The 18699-nt window shown below is 54.3% G+C and overlaps 1 pseudogene; it reads right to left on the bottom strand.

Annotated features, from left to right (window-relative positions):
• Positions 1-102: 102 nt before the first annotated feature.
• Positions 103-18699, bottom strand: part of LOC121274028 — a 27058-nt pseudogene continuing 8461 nt past the window's right edge.

The raw sequence follows: 18699 nt of genomic DNA, 5'->3' as shown, positions 1-18699 counted from the left end.
CCACCCCCCACCAAAGGGGCATTAGTGAGCCAGATGGGTTTTTAACAACAATCGATAGTTTCATGCCAACATCCCCAAGACTGGCCCTTGATTCCAACGTTATTAATTGAGTTTAACCCGGGGTGGGGTTCGAACCTCGGACCCGGATCGATAGGCCCAGGCCTCCGCGGCGACGGGTCCAGTGGCACTCCGCTGCGCCGCCGGGCTCCCTGGTCCAGGTCGGTCACTGGTACCGCCGGGAAGTTGCGGCGTCCGGAGACGGCGGGCGAAGAGAGAGTTGCGGGACTGGGAAACGTTGGCGGTGAGCAGAGCTTGGGGTGGGTCCTTTGGAGTGGAGGGGAGGCTGAGAGGAGAAGTTTGGAAAAACCGGGAGAGGTGGCGATCGGCCGGACAGGAAGCAGCTATTGCTCTTGGCTGAAGGGGTCAAGGCGGGGGCACGGATTCGGGAGTGGGGGGTGCCCGGAGAGAGGCTCGAGATTCTGACGGCTCTGGAGGGGACAATTTCTTCCTCAGAGAGGGAGGGGAGGATCGGAACTCACGGCCTGATGGGGTGGTGGAGGGAGAAGGATAATAAAAAGTTTGAAAGGGCAGAACCAGAGGCGACAGGCAAAGAGCTGGAAAGTGGGTTAGTCTGGACAGCTACTTGTCAGCAGGCATTGCGCTTGACGGGCGAGTGGTCTCCTCCCCGAGAGGGTGGATTGCCCTTGATGGGGACGGAGGGGGACACTATCGTTCGGCACAGAGACCGGGCGAGACTTACGATGTCAGTGGCCAGCTCGATGAAGAGAATAGATGCAGCACTGCAGGGGCGCAGTGGGACGCTCATGGTGATGTAGATGAGGTAAGGAGGCCAGTTCCGGAATGTTCTTTGTCAGCGTGTAGGCAATCGACTTCTTCAGGTTATTTGTCAAATGAGGCGCCCTAAGAAAATGAGTTCAAGGCAAAACTTTAAAAAGCCGGCGCACTGAAGATGTCGAAACCCCTGATCTCTCAGCTTAAGCTCTGAACCTCGCCACTCAAAACTGCGACCAACCTCACGTTTGCAGGCCATGTTGTACCCTGTCCTGGGAGTGTTTGATGGGGGACAGTGTAGAGGGAGATTTGCTCTGTATCTAACCCCGATGTGTTCCTGTCTGGGTAGTGTTTGATGGGGACAGTGTAGAGGGAGCTTTACTCTATATCTAACCCGTGCTGTACCTGTCCTGGGAGTGTTTGATGGGGACAGTGTAGAGGGACCTTTACTCTGTATCTAACCGTTACTGTATCTGTCCTGGGAGAGTTTGATGGGGACACGGTAAGTCACCCTTTCCTACCTTGCTCTACTCAGTTACAATTGAGGCAAAGTTATCGTCCAGGAGAATCATGTCTGCTGCATTCTTGCAGCGTCTGATCCCGCGATCCCCATCGCAATTCCGATGTCCGCTATCTTCAGTGCCGGTGAGTCGTTGACTCCATCTCCAGTTACAGCAACGATGGAGCCCTGAGAGAGAGGGGGGGAGAGAGGAGAGGAGTAGTGAGGAGCGATGAATGGGCATTAAACTGCGTCTGCAAGCAAGATCAATACTGGATGGTCACGTACACTGTACAAACCAGGAGGGAGATTGAATGACCGGCCAACGGCAGTTTCAGGCGTGGCTCGTGGAACAATTTTGGTGGCTTCATAAATACACCTCCGACAACAACGTGCATTTATATAGCTCCTCTAACATCCAAAGCACTTCAGTCTTGGGCCCAAACAGCCAGTCAATGAAGGATAGAACTGGAGCCCATTTGACCACCTTATTTATTTACAGGTTACACAATACAAGCATGCACCTCTAACCCACAACCCCAGTTTTCGTCTGTCCCCAGTTACTGCCCCACCTCTATTCCATTAAACAATTTAATGCACGATTAACACGCGGGGAGCGTAAATCTGACCCCGATCAGCTGATTTTAGGGAGAGGTCACCATAAGCTCAAAGAGGTCAGTCAGTTAAAGGAATGTCTTAAAGGAGGAGGGAGCGAGGCAGAGAGGTTTAGGGAGGTCAATCCAGAGCTTAGGGCCCCAGGCAGCTGAAGGCTCGGCCACCGATGGTGGAATGATGGGAATCAGAGGATGCTCAAGAGGCTGGAATTGGAGGAATATGGGGACTCAGAGGGTTGTAGGGGCTGGAGGAGGTGACAGGGATAGGAGGGTGTTTGAAGGGGTTTGTAAACAAGGATGGAGCATTTTAAAAATGAGGCATTGCCTGACTGGGAGCCAACGAGCGAGAGAGGGTGAGGGGAGGTGATGAGTGAGAAACTGCTTTATTTGTTGGGTTGATCAGGGTGGGAGAGAGAGAGAGACAGAGCGAGAGAAGAGAGACTCAGAGAGAGAGAGGCTCACAGGGAGAGACTGAGAGAGAGAGTGCGAATCAGGAGTGAGAGAGAGAGAGAGACTCAGAGAGATTCAGAGAACAATAGAGAGATCAGGGTGAGAAACCCAGAGAGGAAAGAGAGACTCTGAGAGAGAGAATCCAAGAGAGAGAAAGACAGACAGACAGACACTGTTGTTGGACTCAGTGCCTCTGACTGGGGGGAAGGTTAGTACAGGGGAGATATCTTGCCAGAGTTCCCATGCATGATCACTGTCTGGTCACTCTGAGTGGACAGAGTACACATGGACACTGGAAGGATTAGCCTCAGTAGTAATGTCCCACACCCAAGGTTGAATATCGCACTCACTCACCAGTTTTGACAGCTCTCCACAATGATCAGCTTCTGTTGGGGTGATGTGCGGGCAAACACCATCTCGGGTGGGAGCGTAACATATCCACCAGCTCATCGGAGGTCATATCCTTCAGCTGTCCACCATTAACTACAGCCGCTCTGGCATCCCTACAGGGGCAAATCACAGGCATGTTACTGAGGAACATTGAAAATCACACTGCACTCATACCCCATCAGATAGGAACAGGAGGGAGGCCCATTCAGCTCCCTCGAGCCTGTTACACAGGAACAGCAGGAGGCCCATTCAGCTCCCTCGAGCCTGTTACACAGGAACAGGAGGAGGTCCATTCAGCCCCCTCGAGCTTGTTACACAGGAAAAGGAGGAGGCCCATTCAGCCCCCTCGAGCCTGTTACACAGGAACAGGAGGAGGCCCATTCAGCCCCTCGAGCCTGTTACACAGGAACAGGAGGAAGCCCATTCAGCCCCTCGAGTGTGTTACACAGGAACAGGAGGAGGCCCCATTCAGCCCTTGACATCAAGGCAGCATTTGACCGAGTGTGGCATCAAGGAGCCCCAGCAAAACTGGAGTCAATGGGAATCAGGGGGAAAACTCTCCGCTGGTTGGAGTCATACCAGCACAAAGGAAGATGGTTGTGGTTGTTGGGGGTCAGTCATCTCAGCTCCAGGACATCAGTGCAGGAGTTACTCAGGGTAGTGTCCTCGACCCAACCATCTTCAGCTGCTTCCTCAATGACCTTCCTTCCATCATAAGGTCAGAAGTGGGGATGGTCGCTGATGATTGCACAATGTTCAGCGCATTCACAACTCCTCAGATACTGAAACAGTCCATGTCCAAATGCAGCAAGGACCTGGACAATATCCAGGTTTGGGCTGACAAGTGGCAAATAACATTCACACCACACAGTGCCAGGCAATGACCGTCTCCAACAAGAGAGAATCCAACCATCGCCCCTTGACGTTCAATGGCATTACCATATGGGAACCAGTGTGTGACCGTGTAACCAGGGTGGACAGATTTAAAACAAAAACAGAATTACCTGGAAAAACTCAGCAGGTCTGGCAGCATCGGCGGAGAAGAAAAGAGTTGACGTTTCGAGTCCTCATGACCCTTCGACAGAACTAGTTCTGTCGACAGGGTCATGAGGACTCGAAACGTCAACTCTTTTCTTCTCCGCCGAGCTGCCAGACCTGCTGAGTTTTTCCAGGTAATTCTGTTTTTGTTTTGGATTTCCAGCATCCGCAGTTTTTTTGTTTTTATCTCTGGACAGATTTAACCTGGCTGAAATTGGGGAGGGTCTGGCCTGGCTGAGATTGATCAGTATTCAGTGCTTACCGCCTGTCCACCTGTTCGACAGGAATCCTCTTGCGAGCTGCAATATCCTCAACTGTCTCACTGCCCTCGGAGATGATCCCCACACTGGCAGCATTGCCTTGGCAGGGATGGGGTGGTCACCAGTAACCATAATCACCTACGTACACATCAACACAGTTAGCACTTGCAGAGGAAAGTTCCTCAAAGGATTCTCCTACCATCATCTCCAAACATCCGCTCAGATCACAAAACCTCCCTCAGATCGCCCACGCTCCCTCAGATCACCCACCCTCCCTCAGATCACCGAACCCTCCCTCAGATCACCCACCCTCCCTCAGATCACCGAACCCTCCCTCAGATCACCCACCCTCCCTCAGACCACCGAACCCTCCCTCAGACCACCGAAAACCCTCAGATCACCGAACCCTCCCTCAGATCACTCACCCTCCCTCAGATCACCCACCCTCCTCAGACCACGAACCCTCCTTCAGATCACCCACCTCCTCAGATCACCCACCCTCCCTCAGATCACCCACGCTCCCTCAGATCACCCACCCTCCCTCAGACCACCGAACCCTCCCTCAGATCACCGACACCCTCCTCAGATCACCCACCCTCCCTCAGATCACCCACCCACCCTCAGATCACCCACCCTCCTTCAGACACCGAACCCTCCATCAGATCACCCACCCTCCCTCAGATCACCCACCCTCCCTCAGATCACCGAACCCTCCCTCAGATCACCCACCCTCTCTCAGATCACCCACCCTCCCTCAGATCACCACCCTCCTCAGACCACAGAACTCTCCCTCAGATCACCACTCCCTCAGATCACCAACCCTCCCTCAGATCACCCACCCTCCCTCAGATCACACCATCCTCAGATCACCCATCCTCCCTCAGACCACCGAACCCTCCTTCAGATCACCCTCCCTCAGATCACCCACCCGCCCTCAGATCACCCACGCTCCCTCAGACCACCAAACGCTCCCTCAGATCACCAACCCTCCCTCAGACCACCAAACCTCCCTCAGATCAACACCTCCCTCAGACCACCCACCCTCCCTCAGATCACCCACCCTCCCTCAGACCACCCACCTCCCTCAGATCACCCATCCTCCCTCAGATCACCCACCCTCCCTCAGATCATCGAGCCCTCCCTCAGATCACCCACCCTCCCTCAGATCAGATGCCCTCCTCAAATCTCCCACCATTCTCACTTCACTGATTCAGAACCCCTCGATTAGATTCTAGCCTGTAACTCACTCCCGGGTAACTGTTATTCTATATACAAACACTCCCCTGGACCCCTCGATTAGATTCTAGCCTGTAACTCACTCCAGGGTAACTGTTATTCTATATATAAAAACCACCCCGTACCCTCGTTCCAGACTGTAACTCACTCCTAGATATCTATTATTCTCTATATAAAGCCCTGAACCCCTCGATTAGATTCCAGTCTGTAACTCGCTCCCGGATACCTGTTATTCTATATATAAACCCCCAAAACCGCTCGATTAGATTCTAGTCTGTAACTCACTCCCGGGTATCTGTTATTCTATATATAAACCACCCCGAACCCCTCGATTAGATTCCGTCTGTAACTCACTCCCGGGTATCTGTTATTCTATATATAAACCCACAAACCTCGATTAGATTCCAGTCTGTAACTCACTCCGGGTATCTGTTATTCTATATATAACCACAAACCCCTCGATTAGATTCCAGTCTGTAACACACTCCCGGGGATCTGTTATTCTATATAAAAAACCCCTACCGGAACCTTCGATTAGATTCCAGTCTGTAAGTCACTCCGGGTATCTGTTATTCTCTATATAAACCCCCCCGAACCCCTCGATTAGATTCCAGTCTGTAACTCAGTATCAGGTATCTGTTATCCATGCACATATTCCCTATGAAACCCTGGATTTGACCCCGTGATCACTCAGCATGCACCTACCCTGATCCCTGCGGTCCTACATTTAACCACAGCGTCTGGTACTGTAGCTCTGGGAGGATCAATCATGGAAATGAGGCCATCGAAACACAGGCCACTGGTGGGAAAATTCATGTCATCCGTGTCAAAAGAGAATCCTCGGGGAAATTCCTTCTCATTCAGGTAAATGTGACAGAATCCTGGGTAAGAGAGTCACTGGTTACTTGATGATTACATCAACCCTTGCTTGGCTGACACCTGGAGCAACATCAACAGGTCTAGAGTGGAAGTACAGCTCCTTATTAAGATTCCTGCCCCACACCAGCCTCCTCCGTCCCTCCATCTCACCCCATCCCCATATCCTTCTATTCCTCTCTCCCCCTCATGTGTTTATCCAGCTTCCCCCTTAAACACATCGACGCTATTCACCTCGACCACTCCCCGTGGGAGCGAGTCCCACATACTCCCCCACTCCCTGGGTAAAGAGGTTTCTCTTGAATTCCCCCATTGGGTTTATTAGTGACGATCTCATATCGATGGCTCCTAGTTCTGGTCTCAACCACATTGGCTCCTAGTCTGGCAACACCTTGATTTTAAAATTCTCAGATTTGTTTTCAAAGCACTCCCTATCTCTGTAACCAAGTCCATCCCCTCCAACCCTCCCTATTTCTGTAACCTCCTCCAGCCCTACAACCCTCCCTATCTCTGTAACCAACTCCATCCCCTCCAACCCTCCCTATTTCTGTAACCTCCTCCAGCCCTACAACCCTCCCTATCTCTGTAACCTCCTCCAGCCCATACACCCCTCCCTATCTCTGTAACATCCTCCAGCCCTACACCCCTCCCTATCTCTGTAACCAACTCCATCCCCTCCAACCCTCCCTATTTCTGTAACTTCCTACAACCCTCCCTATCTCTGTAACTAACTTCATCCTCTCCAACCTCCCTATCTCTGTAAACTCCTCCTGCCCCTACAACCCTCACTATCTCTGTAACATCCTCCAGCCCTAAATTCTCCCTATCTCTGTAACCTCATAACCCTCCCTATCTCTGTAACCCCTCCAGCCCCTACAACCCTCCCTATCTCTGTAACCTTCTCCAGCCCTACACCCCTCCCTATCTCTGTAACCCAGTCCAATCCCTTCAACCCTCCTATTTCTGTAACTTCCTCCAGCCCTACAACCCTCCATATTTCTGTAACTAACTTCATCCCCTCCAACCCTCCCTATCTTTGTAACCTCCTCCAGCCCTACAACCCTCCCTATCTCTGTAACCTCCTCTAGTCCTACAACCCTCCCTATCTCTGTAACCCCCTCCAGCCCTACAACTCTCCCTATCTCTCAACCCCTCCAGCCCCTACAATCTTTCCTAACTCTGTAACCTCCTCTGTCCCCTACAACCCTATCTCTGTAACCTCCTCCAGCCCCTACAACCCTCCCTACCTCTGTAACCACCTCCAGCCCCTACACACTCCCTATCTCTGTAACCTCCTCCAGCCCCTACAGCCGTCCTTACCTCTGTAACCACCTCCAGCCCCGACACCCCTCACTATCTCTGTAACCACCTCCAACACCTACACCCCTCCCTATCTCTGTAACTACCTCCAGCCCCTCCAACCCTCCCTATCTCTGTAACCACCTCCAGATCCTACAACCTTCCCTATCTCTGTAACCTCCTCCAGCCCCTACAACCCTTCCTCTCTGTAACCATCTCCAGCCCCTACAACCCTCCCTATCTCTGTAACCTCCTCCAGCCCTACAACCCTCCCTATCTCTGTAACCTCCTCCAGACCCTACAACCCTCCTATCTCTGTAACCTCCTCCAGCCCCTACAACTCTCCCTATATCTCTAACCCCCTCCAGCCCCTACAACCTCCCTATCTCTGTAACCTCCTCCACCCCTACACCCTCCCTATCTCTGTAACGTCTCCAGCCCCTACAACCCTCCCTATCTCTGTAACGTCTCCAGCCCCTACATCCCTCCCTATCTCTGTACCTCCTCCAGACCCTACAACCCTCCCTATCTCTGTAACCTCCTCCAGCCCCTACAACTCTCCCTATATCTCTAACCCCTCCAGCCCCTACAACCCTCCCTATCTCTGTAACCTCCTCCAGCCCCTACAACCCTCGCTAACTCTGTAACCACATCCAGACCCACAACCCTCCCTATCTCTGTAATCTGCTCCAGCCCCTACACCCTCCCTATCTCTGTAACCACCTCCACTCCCTGCAACGCACCCTATCTCTGTAACCTCCTCCAGCCCCTACAAACCTCCCTATCTCTGTCACCTCCTCCAGCCACTACAACCCTACGAGATCTCTGTGCTCCTCCAATTCCGGCCTCTTGACCATCCCCCGATTCCCATCGCTCCACCATTGGCGGCCGTGCCTTCAGCTGTTCTGGGGGGGGCCCTGAGCTCTGGAATTCCCTCCCTAAACTCTCCACGTTTCTCTCTCTCTCTCTCTCTGTCTCCTCTCTCTCTCTCTCTCTTTCTTCTCTCTCTCTTTCTCTCTCTCTCTTTCTCTCTCTGTCTCTCTCCCTCCTCTTTAAGACTTTCTTAATACAGACCTCTTTGTCTGAGCTTATGACACCTGCCTTTACATTTCTTTATGTGACTCGGGGTCGGATTTTATCAGTCTGATTGACCCTCCTGTGCAGCGGATGTCTTACTCGGCTGAAGTTGCTATATAGATGCAGGTTGTAGTTGTATTTACCCAGCACCCTCTCTCCAGTCCTCCGAGATCCATGTATGCAGTCTGAAACGCCTCCTTCCATTGTTCATCCAGCGGTAGCTCCTGTCCCTTGATCATGATGGGTTTGCACAGCGTTCGAGGATACGTTTCTGGAGCTCCCTTCATACCATTAGATATCGCAGATCCAGTGGGTCCTCCATTTCGTGGATCGGACAGACTGCGGAAAGTGACGGAGAATCACATCCAGTTACAGCCAGCATACAGCACAGAAACAGGCCATTCGGCCCAATCTGCTCCGTGATGGTGTTCCCTGCCCACACCAGCCTCCTCCCCCCCCCTCCCTCATCTCACCCCATATCCTTCTATTCCCTTTCTCTCCCTCATGTGTTTATCCAGCTTCACCCTTAAACACATCGACACTATTCACCTCGACCGCTCCCCGTGGGAGCGACGTCCCACATTCTCCCCACTCTCTGGGTAAAAGAAGTTTCTCCTGAATTCTCCGGTGCATTTTGGAGTCAGTCCTGCCACAGGTCCAAGTCTGACCCCGTGCCTGACCTCACTGACCTGGATCTGACTCACTGACCTGGCATCTGACCCCATTTCTGATCCCATATCTGACCCTCACATCCCATATCTGACCTCACTGACTCCGATTCTGAACTCCCTGATACCTGTCTGACCTCCCTGACCATGACTCTAATCTCACTGATCCTTGTCCGACTTCACTGACCTTAGTCTGGCCCTCACTGGTTCCGTGTCTGACCGTCATCCTGACCTCACTGACCCATGTCTGACCCCATGTCAGACCTGCACTGACCCGTCTGACCTCATTGACCTTTGTCTGACTTGCACTGTTCCCCCCACCGTGTCTGATCCCATGTCTGACCCCCATCTGTCCCTCACTGACCCTGAGTCTGACCCCCATGTTTGCCCCAGGCTTGACCTCCCTGACCCCTGTCTGACCTCACTTTCCCCATGTCCAACTTCACTGGCACCACATCTGATCTCCCTGACCCTATGTCCGACCCCACTGCCTGACCTCACTGGCCACGAGTTTGTCCTCCCTGACTAATGTTTCTGACCTTTTGATCCTTTTATCTGACATCATTGACCCCTGCCCTAACCTGCACTGACCCCACCATTGACCATCACTGAACTCCATGTCTAACTTGCATTGACCCTGCTGACCTGCACTGTGACCCCTCATCTGACTGCAATGATCCATGTCCTGACCTCACTGCCCAGAGTCTGACCTCCCCTGACCCTGTGTCTGGCCTCCCTGATCCATGTCTGACCTTACGGACCCTGTGTCTGACCTCACTGACCCCTGTGCCTGACCTCCTCGACCCCGAGTCTGACCTCCTCGACCCCGAGTCTGACCTCCTCGACCCCGAGTCTGACCTCCTCCACCCTGAGTCTGACCTCCTCGACCCTGAGTCTGACCTCCTTGACCGCGAGTCTGACTCACTGACCCCTGTGTCTGACCTCCTTGACCCCAAGTCTGAACCTCCTTGACCCCGAGTCTGATCTACCGTGACCCTGATGATAACAGGCGCCCCCCCCCCCTTATCAGCTCCTGATCCTTGCCCCAGTTCTCTCCCATCCACTGATGCCAGCCCTTGACTTCCCCTCACCTGGAACTTGTTGGTGGAGTTGAACGGAATCTCGCAGATTTTCTTGAACCGATGTCGGTAATCCAAAACATTACCAATGGTCAGCTCGGTGAATTTCAGCAAAGCAGTCTCAGAGGCATCTCCAATAACCTCTCTCTGAGCGGAATCGAGGGGATGAGATTAGGATCCACAAGTGAACAGAAGAGATTCCTGCTCCTAATACATTCAGTCATCAGGTCTCCGAATCAAAGATTATTTTATATATTGTGCCTCCCACCACCTCACTGGGTTGGGGGGGTGTGGTGGGGGGATGGGGGGGGGATGGGGGGGCTCAGTGACCCAGATTGTCTGTTTTTAGTGCTGTTAGTTAAGGGTTAAATATTGACACCAGGGCACCGGGGAGAACTCCCTCCCACACCAGCCTCACACCCACATCACCCCGCCCCCCCCACAACCCCACCCCATCTCCCCTCTTCTTCCAAATAGTGGCCGTGCTGTGTGAGCTGATCTTAGGGAGGGTGGGCAGAGTCCCTCTGAAGAGATATCGGACAGGGGTTCCTGCTCATGAAATAACCGAGGTGATGGCAGGAAAAGTGTCGTGGTGTTGTGTAGTGTGGTGGTGTGTGGAGCCATGGACGACAGGCTGGACTGGGTACCCTTAGAAAGGTAAATTCAAAAGCTCTGACCCCATGACTCCTCCACGCCCAACTCAACATCAACTCACACCCCTCCCAGCCACCCCCATGGTGCCTCATACCCCTCCATGCCAACTCAATGCCAACCCGAGGCCCTTCCTTGCCATTCACCAGAATGTGCTATGTACATAGCCAAAGAGCCACGTCAGAACAATGGCAAGTGTGGACCACCGATTGAGGAAAAAGCAGCACCCACTCATAAATCCACTTAGAAGTAAAAATGCTGTTCTGACAACCCTGTAACAGCGTCAAACAGAGAGACCATTGAAGTACCAATCACAGTGGTTCCCAAACACACCGACCACTCTTAATCTGTCCAGATCAACACTGAGACATTGACAAAAGAAATCGCAGGATGAATAACCTTCTTATAACCACTTAAAGATGTCAATTCAAACAAAACCAAGCATGGACCCCAGTTGTCCCAACAGGACCCCCCTGCTGAGATAATGGATCTGGTCTCGCAGCGAAGCCAAATAAGGATCAGAAAATGTACCGTGAGATCTCGCTTCTACCGCATTTAATATGGTCAAGTGGCGGTAAAGGATCTGCGGCACAAACCATGAAAGGAGAGCGCGAGAGAAATCAGAAGTTGCAGACTGGTGCAGATCATGAGGATTCAGGGAATATTGGGTGGGGGCGTGGTGGTAGGACCGATGAGACGGGAATAAAGAGACGGCCTTAGCCAAAGCTAAACCCAAACTCCACCAGACACCAGCCCGGAGGACTGCCGCTCCCCACTCTCTCCCCACCCCGTGTGATCAGAGAAGGGACCTCTCCCGACCCTGGATCTCTCCTGCCCGGACATATACCACGTACTTACCTTCGGGATTGGGATGCCGTCCTGGTTGGGTTTGAACATCGCACGATTACACAGTGTGGCAACACGAGAGGACAGCGCGCCATGTATCCGACGTATGGTCAAAGCTGTGGCCTGAAAGATTAAAACTGGATCTAAATATTGCCTCCACCAACCAGTGCAGCACTCCCTCACTACTGACCCTCTGACAGTGCAGCGCTCCCCTCAGTACTGACCCCTCTGACAGTGCAGCACTCCCTCCAGTACTGACACCTCCGACAGTGCAGCAACTCCCTCAGCAATGACCCCTCCGACAGTGCGGCACTCCCCTACAGTACTGATCCTCCGAACCAGTGCAGCACTCCCTCAGTACTGACCATCTGACAGTGCGGCACTCCCCCTCAGTACTGACCCCTACTGACAGTGCAGCACTCCCTCAGTACTGACCCTCCGACAGTGCAGCAATCCCTCAGTACTGACCTCGACAGTGCAGCCACCTCCCTCAGTTGCTGACCATCCAACAGTGCAGCACTCCCTCAGCACTGACCCTCTGACCAGTGCAGCACTCCCTCAGCGCTGACCCTCTGACAGTGCAGCACTCCCTCAGCGCTGACCCCTCTGACAGTGCAGCACTCATCAGCGCTGACCCTCTGACAGTGCAGCACCTCCCTCAGCGCTGACCCTCTGACAGTGCAGCACTCCCTCAGTACTGACCCCTCCGACAGTGCAGCACTCCCCTCAGTACTGACATCCGACAGCTTGCAGCACTCCCTCAGCACTGACCCTCTGACAGAGCAGCACCCTCCCTCAGCGCTGACCCTCTGACAAGTGAAGCACTCCCTCACGTACTGACCCTCTGACAGTGCAGCTCTCCCTCAGTACTGACCCCTCGGATAGTGCAGCAGTCCCTCAGTACTCACCCTCCGACACTGCAGCATTCCCTCAGTAATGACCATCACGACAGTGCATGCACTCCCTCAGCAACTGAACCCTCTGACAGATGCAGCACTCCCTCAGCGCTGACCCTCTGACAGTGCAGCACTCCCTCAGCGCTGACCCTCTGACAGTGCAGCACTCCCTCAGCGCTGACCCTCTGACAGTGCAGCACTCCCTCAGTACTGACCCTCTCCACAGTGCCAGCACTCCCTCAGTACTGACCCTCCGACAGTGCAGCACTCCCTCCAGCGCTGACCCTCTGACAGTGCAGCACTCCCTCAGCGATGACCCTCTGACAGGTGCAGCGCTCCCGCAGGGACCCTTTTGGAGAGGGAGTCTCTCTCTGCCGGGTTCCCTGTTTTAAGGGGTGATCTCGTTGACGTCCTGATTCACTCCCTTCATGAGCTGTTTGCTCAGCTCTCGGGATGGAATTCCCTTACCTGACTGATCCTCAGTGGTATCTGCTGAATGGATCTGATTGTCGAACCAGAGATGGGAGGACAGTCATTCTGTTCTGGGTCAAAGTTACGGTCTTATCAGAACAGATGACTGAGGTTGACCCCAGTGTCCTCGACCGCCTCCAGAATTCTTCACCACACAATTCTTAAGAGCCAGACGCTTTGCCGTTTAGCGAGAGGCAAAACTGTGGACAGCACGGGGTCTAATACAGAGTAAAGTTCCCTCTACACTGTCCCCATCAAACACACCCAGGACAGATACAGCACGGGTGTTCGATACAGAGTAAAGTTCCCTCTACACTGTCCCCATCAACACACCCCAGGCAGGTACAGCATGGGGTTAGATACAGAGTAAAGCTCCTCTAAATAGGGATTCAGACAGGTTAGGTGAGTGGGCAAAAACTTGGCAGATGGAATATAATGTGGGAAAATGTGAGGTTCTGCACTTTTGGCAGGAAAGAATAGAGGAGCTGAATATTATTTAAATGGAGAAAGATGGCAGAAAGCTGCAGCACAGAGGGATTTGGAGTCTTGTGCATGAATCCCCAAAAGCTAACATACAAGTTCAACAGGTAATAGGGAAGGCAAGTGGAATGTTGGCCTTTATTTCAAAGAGGAATGGAGTATAAAATAGGGAAGTCTTGCATAAAACTATACAAGACGCTAGTTAGACCACACCTAGAATACTGTGAACAGTTTTGGACCCTTTATCTAAGGAAAGATGTATTGGCATTGGAGGCAGTCCAGAGAAGGTTCACTAGGTTGATCCTGGATATGGAGGGATTTTCTTATCAGGAGAGGTTGAGTAGGTTGAGCCTGTACTCATTGGAGTTTAGAAGAATGAGAGCTGACCTTATTGAAACATATAAGATTCTTAGGGAGCGTGACAGGGTAGATGCTGAGAGGTTGTTTCCCCTTGTGGGAGAGTCTAGGAGCAGAGGGCATAATCTCAGAGTAAGGGGTCACCCATTTGAGACAGAGATGAGGAGGAATCTCCTCTCTCGGAGGGTAGTGAATGTGTGGAATTCTTTACCGCAGAGAGCTGCAGAGGCTGGGTCGCTGAGTATATTCAGGGTGGGAGATAGACAGGTTTTTAATCAGTCAGGGAATCAAGGGTTAGGGCGGGGGGGAAAAGGCAGGAAAGTGGGGTTAGGATCATCAGGTCAGCCATGGTTCTCAATGAAGGGCAGAGCAGACTCGATGGGCTGGAATGGCCTCATTCTGCTCCTACATCTCATGGTCTTGTGGTCTGTATTTCATTACGTTGTTAAAATTTCATCAGCTGACTCCTGTGTGACTCTGTTCAGTCGCCGCTCTCCACATATCTGAACAGACAAGAAAAGTTAGGGTCTATCGAGCTGGGCTCCATTCTGGGATTAGGCCTGTCCGGGGGGTCACCTCAGCTGGGACTGTAACGCTCCACTCTCTCTCTCCCACCCTCTCTCCGCCCACCCACCACCCGCCCCCAACCCCCGCCTTTCTCTCTTCCTCTCTCTATCCCTCTCTCTCCTCCCCCTCTCCCATCTCTCTCTCTCTCTCTCGCTCCTTTCCTCTCTCCACCCCACATGGACCACCACCACCCCCCCCCGGTGCCAGTCGGCTGACAGCGCCATGTCTCTCACCGTGACGGTTGCCAGGAGACCCTCGGGTACATAAGCCACCACGATGGCCATAAAGAAGATCTAGCTTCCAGAACTGGTAGCCAATCACCATGGCGACGCAGAAGAAGGTGGCGCCAAAGAAGATGGCCAAGCCAGCAATGATGTCGGACAAAGTGCTCGATCTCAATGGCGATGGGCGTCTTCTCATTTCCGACACCCGACGCCCAGACTCGCAATCCGTCGATGATGGTGCGGTCCCCTGTGTTAATGATGATCCCAGTCCCGGTTCCTGCCGGAGGGAGAGAGAGAGAAAGTGTGTGAGAGAGGGAGAGAGAGACTAAACAGGGAGAGAGAGAGAGGGAGAGATAGAGGGAGGGAAGGAGAGAAGAGAGTGTGTGTGTGGGGAAGAGAGAAAGAGACTAAAACAGGGAGAGAGAGAGAATGAGAGAGGGAGAGATACAGGGAGGGAAGGAGAGAGAGAGTGTGTGTGTGTGGGAAGAGAGAAAGAGACTAAACAGGAGAGAGAGAATGAGGGAGGGAGAGAAGGCGAGAGAGAGGGGTGTGTGTGTGTGAGAGAGAGAGAGAGAAAGAGACTAAAACGGAGAGAGAGAAATGAGAGAGGGAGAGATAGAGGAAGGAAGGAGAGAGAGTGCGAGAGAGAGGGAGAGAGAGAGGGAAGAGAGAGACTAAAACAGGGAGAGAGAGAATGAGAGAGGGAGAGATAGAGGGAGGGAAGGAGAGAGAGAGAGTGTGTGGTGTGAAAGAGAGTGAGAAAGACTAAAACAGGAGAGTGAGAGAGGAGAGAGATTAGAGGGAGGGAGGGAGGGAGAGAGGAGAGAGAGGGGAGAGGGAGATGTGCAAGGGAGTGAGAGAGAAAGGGAGTGTGCAGGGAGTGAGAGAGGGAGTGTGCAGGTGAGTGAGAGAGAGACGGAGTGTGCTGGGAGTGAGGAGAGAGAGAGAGAGGGAGTGTGACAGGGAGAGAGAGAGAGAGAGAGAGAGAGGGAGTGTGACAGGGAGTGAGAGAGAGAGAGAGAGGGAGTGTGCAGGGAGTGAGAGAGAGAGAGAGAGAGAGGGAGTGTGCAGGAGTGAGAAGAGAGAGAGGGAGTGTGCAGGGAGTGAGAGAGAGAGAGAGAGAGGGGAGTGTGCAGGGAGTGTGAGAGAGAGACAGGGAGTGTGCAGGGAGTGAGAGAGAGAGGGAGTGTGCAGGGAGTGAGAGAGAGAGAGAGGAGTGTGAGGGAGTGAGAGAGAGAGTGAGAGGGAGTGTGCAGGGAGTGAGAGAGAGAGAGAGAGGGAGTGTGCAGGGAGTGAGAGAGAGAGAGGGAGTGTGCAGGGAGTGAGAGAGAGAGAGAGGGAGTGTGCAGGGAGTGAGAGAGAGAGAGAGAGGGAGTGTGCAAGGAGTGAGGGAGGGAGAGGGAGTGTGCAGGGAGTGAGAGAGGGAGTGTGCAGGGAGTGAGAGAGAGAGAGGGAGTGTGCAGGGAGTGAGAGAGAGAGGGAGTGTGCAGGGAGTGAGAGAGAGAGAGAGAGAGAGGGGAGTGTGCAGGGATGTGAGAGAGAGAGAGAGAGAGGGAGAGTGCAGGGAGTGAGAGAGAGAGAGGAGGTCGTGCAGATTGTCAGAAGAGAGAGAGAGAGAGAGGGAGTGTGCAGGAGAGAGTGAGAGAGAGGAGAGGGAGTGTGCAGGGAGTGAGAGAGAGAGAGGGAGTGTGCAGGGAGTGAGAGAGAGAGAGAGAGAGAGGGAGTGTGCAGGGAGTGAGAGAGAGAGAGGGAGAGAGGGAGTGTGCAGGGAGTGAGAGAGAGAGAGGGAGTGTGCAGGGAGTGAGAGAGAGAGAGGGAGAGGGAGTGTGCAGGGAGTGAGAGAGAGAGAGAGAGAGGGAGTGTGCAGGGAGTGAGAGAGAGAGAGGGAGAGGGAGTGTGCAGGGAGTGAGAGAGAGAGAGAGAGAGGGAGTGTGCAGGGAGTGAGAGAGAGAGAGAGAGAGGGAGTGTGCAGGGAGTGAGAGCCAGAGCTAGTGCTGAGGAAGAGAGGGATGGAGGAGGACTGCGGAGGGAATGATGAGGGAGTGTGGTGGGAGTGAGGGTGGGAGGGGGTGGTGAGGGAGGGAGAGGAGGAGTGAGGGAGGAAGGGAGAGAAGTAGTGAGGGAGGGAGACAGTAGTGAGGGAGGGAGAGGGGCAGTGAGGGAGGGAGGGGGAGTGAGGGAGGGAGAGGAGGAGGGAGAGGGGGAGTGAGGGAGGAGAGGGGGTGTGAGGGAGGGAGAGGGGGAGTGAGGGAGGAGAGGGGGCATGAGGGAGGGAGAGGGAGGGAGAGGGGGAGTGAGGGAGGAGAGGGGCGGGAGGGAGGGAGAGGGAGGGAGAGGGGGAGTGAGGGAGGGAGAGGCCAAGGGGGAGTGAGGGAGGGAGAGGGGGAGTGAGGGAGGGAGAGGGTGAGTGAGGGAGGGAGAGGGGGAGGGAGAGGAGGAGGGAGGGGGAGGGAGGGGGGAGTGAGGGAGGCAGAGGGGAGGGAGAGGGGGAGTGAGGGAGGGAGAGGGGCAGTGAGGGAGGGAGAGGGTGAGTGAGGAAGGGAGAGGGGGAGGGAGAGGGTGAGTGAGGGAGGGAGAGGGTGAGTGAGGGAGGGAGAGGGTGAGTGAGGGAGGGAGAGGGGGAGGGAGAGGATGAGTGAGGGAGGGAGGGGGGAGTGAGGGAGGGAGAGGGGGAGTGAGGGAGGGAGAGGGGGGAGGGAGAGGGGGAGGGAGAGGGTGAGTGAGGAGGGGAGGGACGAGGGTGAGTGAGGAGGGGAGGGAGGGTGAGTGAGGAGGAGAGGGGGGAGTGAGGGAGGGAGAGGGGGAGGGAGAGGGTGAGTGAGGGAGGGAGAGGGGGAGGGAGAGGGGGAGTGAGGGAGGGGAGGAGGGAGAGGGTGAGTGAGGGAGGGAGAGGGGGAGTGACGGAGGGAGAGGGTGAGTGAGGGAGGGAGAGGGGGAGGGAGAGGGGGAGTGAGGGAGGGAGGGAGGGAGAGGGTAAGTGAGGGAGGGAGAGGGGGAGTGACGGAGGGAGAGGGTGAATGAGGGAGGGAGAGGGGGAGTGACGGAGGGAGAGGGTGAGTGAGGGAGGGAGAGGGGGAGGGAGAGGGTGAGTGAGGGAGGGAGAGGGGGAGGGAGAGGGGGAGTGAGGGAGGGAGGGAGGGAGGGAGAGGGTGAGTGAGGGAGGGAGAGGGTGAGTGACGGAGGGAGAGGGTGAGTGAGGGAGGGAGAGGGGGAGGGAGAGGGTGAGTGAGGGAGGGAGAGGGGGAGGGAGAGGGGGAGTGAGGGAGGGAGGGAGGGAGGGAGGGAGAGGGGTAGTGAGGGACGAGAGGAGAGTTACCTTCCAGGCAGGTAGTAGAGAAGAATGCAATGTTTTTAGTCTCCAGGGGGTTGCTGTGGGTACATTCAGGTCCTTTAGATTGTGGCTCAGATTCCCCAGTGAGAGAGGAGTTATCAACCTAAAGGGACATCAGGAAATGAGGTTTGTATGTCAGTCAGACAACCCCCAGCCCCCCAAAATACCCCGCTTCCTGCCTGAAACCCCCACCCCACCCCCTCCCCAAATACCCCTCACATCCCTCCCGAAACCCTTCCCAAAACCCCCTCACATCCTACCCGAAACTCCCCCCAAATACCCCTCACATCCCTCCCGAAACTCCCCCCAAATACCCCCCACATCCTGCCTGAAAACCCCCAACCTACCCCTCCCCAAAACCCCTCACATCCCGCCCCGAAACTCCCCCAAATACCCCTCACATCCCTCCGAAACTCCCCCCAAAATACCCCACACATCCTGCCCGAAACTCCCCCCAAATACCCCTCACATCCTGCCTGAAACCCTCCCCCAAATACCCCTCACATCCTGCCTGAAACCCTCCCCAAATACCCCTCACATCCCTCCCGAACTCCCCCCAAATACCCCTCACATCCTGCCCGAAACCCCCACCCTACCC

The sequence above is a fragment of the Carcharodon carcharias genome (genome assembly GCF_017639515.1).
Source record: "Carcharodon carcharias isolate sCarCar2 chromosome 29 unlocalized genomic scaffold, sCarCar2.pri SUPER_29_unloc_2, whole genome shotgun sequence".
NCBI lineage: Eukaryota > Metazoa > Chordata > Chondrichthyes > Lamniformes > Lamnidae > Carcharodon > Carcharodon carcharias.
The sequence above is the reverse complement of the archived record's forward strand: the minus strand, read 5'-3'. Positions and strand labels throughout refer to the sequence as shown.